This window comes from Heptranchias perlo, chromosome 22 (genome assembly GCF_035084215.1).
Source record: "Heptranchias perlo isolate sHepPer1 chromosome 22, sHepPer1.hap1, whole genome shotgun sequence".
NCBI lineage: Eukaryota > Metazoa > Chordata > Chondrichthyes > Hexanchiformes > Hexanchidae > Heptranchias > Heptranchias perlo.
In genome coordinates, this window is record NC_090346.1 from 39418638 (window position 1) to 39424637 (window position 6000).

Genomic DNA, 6000 nt, shown 5'->3' on the forward strand with positions numbered 1-6000 from the left:
ATCAATACAATCAGCAAACGTCCATAAACTTACCCATCTGCCCAGCTGGAACGAAGATACTTATGCCACGAGAAGGTACGCTTGAAAACACCAGCCCTACACTACTTTTTAAAAGCGCGGTGACTTATAGTGTCAGCAAAACAACAAAAAATTAAATTTTAATAACGTGGGATGTCTAATTATTCTTATTTTAATATTTTTTGATCATTAAAAAAATGTATTAAATGATTTTTTTAAACTTTTAACTTCTGTATGTTTCAGTACATTATAAATCATTTCCTTGCCTTTTTATAATAAGGTATGTTATTATATTAAATTTTTATTTAGACTAACATAGGGAATCTCACTTTAAATGAATGAGTATTATTTGCCTGCTTGTGGGCGGGGCTTGCATTCCCACAGTCTTTGCACGCGCACATGGCCTTCGCTGATCTCCGAACGCACCACTGGAAAAGATTTCAAAATTCAGCAAATGGACATCGTGGCCCTACGCAGTGAGTACATTCGTGGATTTTATTCGCAGGATGTGCAGAAAGCCTTGCCACGCCGGTTGGAACAAGTTCCGGCCCCTTGTCTTTAAGCTGTCCAACTTTAATGTTTCTGAGTGCCTATCAGCCCCCTCTACAGCCTGACACGTGCTGTCTGTGTCCTTCGCGGTTCTGGGCCTGGACCCCCTGTTGGCTCCCACTTCTGCCAGCCAGAAGGTGGGTACACCTCCTTTCACCAGTGTACCAGCCTGGCAGCGAATCCCAGGCACGGGAGTACTTTCCCTCTGGCCACACCATCTCTGAAGTGGGGGACCATGTGGAGGGAGGTTCCATTGCAAACAAGGGCCCCCTGGATGCTCATGTTGGAGGCTGGGACCTAGCAAATCCAGGACCCGGCCTAATTCACAGGCCTTCTGCCTCACTCCTGCCAGACTTACGGGGGAGTGCACCGGAATGTCCATGGGTTTTCAGAGCCACCGTCAATAAAAACGACAAGACACAGCTCAAATTAACTGCTCCCTGTCTGATGTCTTTCGAATGGGATATTGATCTTGAGGAATTTAATGTGCCTGGGAGGTTACTGATAGCAGAAGTGGGATATCCAGTGCAGTAGCAGCAATTATTAAAGGTCTGTTGTTGCTATTTAAGGGGGAGCAGCATGTAATTTCTTCACTGATGGAAAAAGAAAGAATAGAAAATGATGGGAAAAAGATCCATCACCTTTTGAAGATACTGCCTCCAGGTGGTGCTGGATCAGATACAAGAAAGGTAGTATGGTCCTCTTTGGGCTGTCAGGCATCTCCTCACTGAACAGCTGTGCACATTGCAGAGCAGGAGGTGACAGGAAGAGTGAACGCAGTTTCCTGCATTGAGAAACCACGACAGCACATGATTGGCAGCCTTGGGAAGATTGACAAGTTAAGAATACACATCATTTGCCTATTCAGTGCTTATAGAAAGAAAGGCTTGCATTTATATATTGCTTTTCTCAACCTCAGGACGTCCCAAAGCACTTCACAGCCAATGAAGTACTTTTTGAAGTATAGTCACTGTTGTAATGTAGGAAACGTGGCAGCCAATTTGCGCACAGCAAGGTCGCACAAACGGCAATGAGATAATGACCAGATAATCTGTTTTAGTGATGTTGGTTGAGGGATAAATATCGGCCAGGGCACAACTTCAATCAATTACCACTACACAGGCTGTTCCCTCGGGCAATAAAAAAAATTGTTTCCTCTTTCTTCAGCCTGATGGCTGCCCCTTTCAGAGTGATGTGTATTGCTCTGGGTATCCACAGGCAATGTACGATGGGTGCCACCTGTTGCACTGTTACAGGCATGAATCTTTCACCACCCCCCCACCTCCATTATTTAAATAACCCCAACCCTGCGATTTGGGATGTCATTAGCAGGTGAAAGCAGTAGATGAGAGTTCCACCCCAATGCACTTACGCCATGGGCTATTTAGGCTTAATGTTCACTTGGTGAATGCCAGGGGAAGCATGATAAATCAACCAAGAAATAAAACACCATCACATTTTACTGGTTTAAGTTACGTCATCAAAATAGAAACAATTTTTTACCTTTTAATGAGTACTCATGCAAAGAAAAATAGTGACTTTTCTGCAGCTTTAAGAGGGTATTGTGAAATGTTTAAGCAAATTTCATGTGAGTAATGCATTAATGTCACTACACGCTCATTCACAAAGCCCATTAATAAAATATTGCTTTAAAGGACCGATCAACCCATCTTACAAATAAAAACACATCTCCTACATCTTTTTCTTTTTAGACCAATTTTATGTGACCTGGAAAGAGGACAAAAAAGATGAAAATACTTACTGCCTGCTTGCCCATTTGTCCATGTTTGGCTCTTGTCGTTGGAGACTTGAAACACTCCACAAATCCATGGAAAATGGACACAGAGGATGGAGAGAAATGTTTGACAATAGCTTTCCTCTTTGCCAAGAACAGATACTAGGATGATCCGTGGCAAGTCCTCAGGATCGCATTGGCTGTAATGCTGGTAGCCATCTTTTGTTAAAAGGCCCTTTTCCAGTAAGTCACTCAATAAGACTTGGAATTTCGAAGGAGGTGCTTTTGAAAGTACATTAATGAGGCTAATTAGAGATTTTCTGGAGTGAGTCATACCTATAAAAATTAAATTTGGAGATAATTAATGATCACAAATCACATAAAAATATTCCAAATAGGCACTGGTATTTTTGAATGGTTTGTTCTCTAATTGCAAGTGTGAGCTCTCTTGTGAAATAATGCATTTAATATGTAATTTCAGCATGAATGGCTACCAAATGTATGAATCAAACAGATAAGTGTCTGACCACAGGACGTTGCTTTATGGGAATAACAAAGCAGTAATCTCCCTATTTGCAATTATAACATTGCATTAAACAGCATCATGTACAAAAATAAGTAAAAAGAATGACTAGTTGTCAGTTTGAGTCAGTGGTAGCACTCTTGCCTCAGAGGTTGTGCTTTTAAGCCCCACTCCAGGAGTTGAGCATCAAGGCCGACACTTTGGGGTGGAAATTTGTTTGTGTCAATTTTCAGGCCCATAATCCGTGCTGTGCAGGCAGCGCATGTCTGAACTGGGAGGCCCAAGGCCTGCCCGGAAATGGGCTACGGGCCTCATCTACATAATATGGGTGAGCTGCCAGTGCCTGTAGTGCCTCCACGGGTAGCTGGTCCATTTCAGACAACCAATATCAGGCCACTTGCCTCTCTTACAGCCCTCAGGTAAGTGCTAGGGTGGGGGAGAGGGGGAAGGACAGTGGGAGGAGGGCCTTCACAAGTGCTATGGAGCCAGGAGGACCATTCCCACTCCTCCTGGCTCCACATGAAATTTTAAAAAATAGTAAACTCACCTTTTTGGTGGAATCCACACCAGGAAAACCTGAAGTAAGCAGGCCCGACACTTGATCCGCTCAGGGCAGCCCAATTTCCCTGAGTGGTCCTAAATCAGACGTTAGGCCCATCATTAGCATATTCAAAGGGACAAACACCTGTTTTAGGCAGCCGTCCCGGACACGTGAAAATCATCCAAGGTCAATATGGCTTTGGACGTTTTTCTGGCGTCCTTGGGGCGCAGGACATAGCCCTGTAAGATTGGTTGTTTTTGGCCCCATTTTTATTCCACAAAATGGGTGCAATGATGACCAATTTTTACCCCTTAGAGTTTAGTACGGAGGTAATGTTGGATCTAGTGTATTTTGGATGAGATGTTGAACAGAGGTACTGTCTACCTTTTTAGATGAATGCAAAAGATCTCATAGTATTATGTGAAGATGAGTCCTGGCCAATATTCATCCTTTAATGAACACCACCAAAACATATTAACTGGTTGTTTATCTTTATTGCTGTTTGCAGGACCTTGCTGTGTACAAGTTGTTTGTCCATGTAACAATAGTGACTGCACCTCAAAAGTAATCTAATGTGAAACACTTTGGGACATCCTGAAGACGTGAAAAGCGTATAATAGATAAATAAAAGCATATAGATCAATAAATAGCTGATGTTGAAACGATGGGCCAACAGGCCGCCTTCATTGCTGTAAATTTCATCGGTTCTATGACTGCACTTACTGCCCATTCCCTTTCGATGTGCTCCCACTAAGCAAAGAGTTTGTAACTGATATGCAAATAGTCCAACCTCAGAATATAGTGCAAGGTTAGATTTTTTGTTGAATCAGTGAGCAGTACACTTGTGGTGCCACTGCCTCAGCGTTGGGACCAGAAATCATATTTACTGCAGTAAGGACTTTGGAAATGCGATTATTTGTTCTTTATATTTTGATATTGGTAGTAGGGGAGATGCAACTGACAATACAAATTTTTTTTCAAAAATATACTTTATTCTTAAAATTTGTAACAATACATACAGTACAGTTGCCATATCACATTTCAAATGTAGATGATACAGATTATACAATTTGCAAGATAGATAAAGTACACATCAAATATGATTCAAACAATACAGTTACACATCGTACATGATAATTACAGTTCATGACACTCTAGGGTGCCTCAATGCATTACAATCAATACAGCTTATTGATTACAGATACATCACAGGTACATTACATTTCATTACATTCATTTGTTATTTTACATTCTGCCTGAGAGGTTTTTCCCTGATTCCAGCCCCTCGGTGTACAATGGCAGGAGGGCTCTAAACAATGGCCTTTCCCCACAAAGCCTTTGCGACGGCCACGCCCAGCTTCAGTGCGTCCCTCAGCACATAGTCCTGGACCTTGGAATGTGCCAGTCTGTAACACTTGGTTGAGGACAGCTCCTTGCACTGGAAGACCAGCAAGTTTCGGGCAGACCAAAGGGCATCTTTCACTGAGTTGATGGTTTTCCAGCAGCAGTTAACGTCTGTCTCAGTGTGTGTCCCAGGAAACAGCCCGTAGAGCACAGAGTCCTGTGTTATGGAGCTGCTCGGGCGAACCTGAACATACTACTGCATCTCTCTCCCGACGTTCTTTGCAAAGGCACATTCCAGAAGGAGATGGATTACGGTCTCATCCCCACCGCAGCCTCCTCGGGGACAGCGCGCGGTGGCACTGAGACGCCGGGGTGCATGAAGGATCTGACAGGAAGGGCCCTTCTCACCACCAGCCAAGCTACGTCTTGGTGCTTGTTTGAAAGTTCTGGTGATGCGGCATTCTGCCAAGTGACTTTGACAGTCTGCTCGGGGAACCAACCAACAGGATCCACCATCTCCTTTTCCCGCAGGGTCTTTAGGATGTTATGTGCGGACCATTTCCTGATCAACTTGTGGTCAAAGTTATTTCTCTGCACAATCTTTTCTATGAAGGACGGGTGGGACAGAACGATCCAACTGGATGGAGCGTTCCGTGGCAGCATGGCCAAGCCCGTCCTTCGCGACACCGGGGACAGATAGAACCTCAGCACGTAGTGACACTTTGTGTTTGTGTACCGAGGGTCTATGTACAGCTTGATGCAGTCGCACACAAAGGTGGCCATCAGGATGAGGGCGGCGTTGGGTACATTTTCCCCCCTTTCTCTGGAGATTTGTACATCACGTCCCTGTGGACAAGGTCCATTTTTGATCTCCACATAAAGTGGAGGATGGCTCACGTGACTGTCATGGCGCAGGAGTGAGGTATGGGCCAGATCTGCGCCACATACAGCAACTGAGAGCACCTTGCACCTGATGACCAAGTTCTTACCCACCATTGAGAGGGATTGTCGATCCCACAGTCCCAGTTTCTGCTTCACTTTAGCAATACACTCCTCCCAGTTCTTGGTGCACGCCCCAGCCCATCCGAACCAGATCCCCAGAACCTTCAGGTAATCCGACCTGACGGTGAAGGGGATAAAGGATCGGTCAGTCCAGTTCCCAAAGAACATGGCCTCGCTCTTGCTGCGATTTACTCTGGCCCCCGAGGCCGGTTCAAACTGGTCGCAGATGTTCATCAATCTGCGGACCGACAGCTGATCCGAGCAGAAGACGGCGATGTCGTCCATGTA

At 44.6% G+C, this 6000-nt stretch overlaps 1 protein-coding gene across 1 annotated transcript in view; it reads right to left on the reverse strand.

The window, feature by feature from the left end:
• ciita (class II, major histocompatibility complex, transactivator) overlaps positions 1–2475 on the reverse strand; it is a 79383-nt gene extending 76908 nt beyond the window's left edge. The window contains exon 1 of the mRNA XM_068003341.1: positions 2330–2475. The gene's annotated coding sequence lies outside the window, so the exon portion shown is untranslated. The remainder of the gene's footprint in view (positions 1–2329) is intronic.
• Positions 2476–6000: the final 3525 nt, after the last annotated feature.